This window comes from Nothobranchius furzeri, chromosome 18, assembly GCF_043380555.1.
Source record: "Nothobranchius furzeri strain GRZ-AD chromosome 18, NfurGRZ-RIMD1, whole genome shotgun sequence".
Lineage (NCBI taxonomy): Eukaryota > Metazoa > Chordata > Actinopteri > Cyprinodontiformes > Nothobranchiidae > Nothobranchius > Nothobranchius furzeri.
In genome coordinates, this window is record NC_091758.1 from 21,001,205 (window position 1) to 21,001,613 (window position 409).

The following is a 409-nucleotide window of genomic DNA, read 5'->3' on the forward strand; positions in this document are numbered from 1 at the left end:
TTGCTTGGCAGACCGAGAGGGCGGAGCCGCTAACAAATACACACACACATAGGCTCACAATGGCATTATGACGTCGTAATATACCAGATGACATCATAGCATACCTTAGCCAATAGCGGTGGCAGATTTAAATTCAAATACAATGCAGAATTTTTCCCTGACGACGGTGCAACACTGACAGTTTTAGGCAGAATATTTTAATTTTAACCAAGATGCAATGAACTGCCAAATTATTGACTACACGTGTCTGTAGCATGATTAGACACTCCTTTATATAGTTTTATCAGCAAAAAAAATGTGATTTGGGGGTGACTTGCTCTTTAAATAACTTAAGTAAACAAGTCCGGCAGGTTTTAAGACTTTATTTTGTCCAACCTGCCTTCAAACCAAACACTAAGACAAAAGCAGA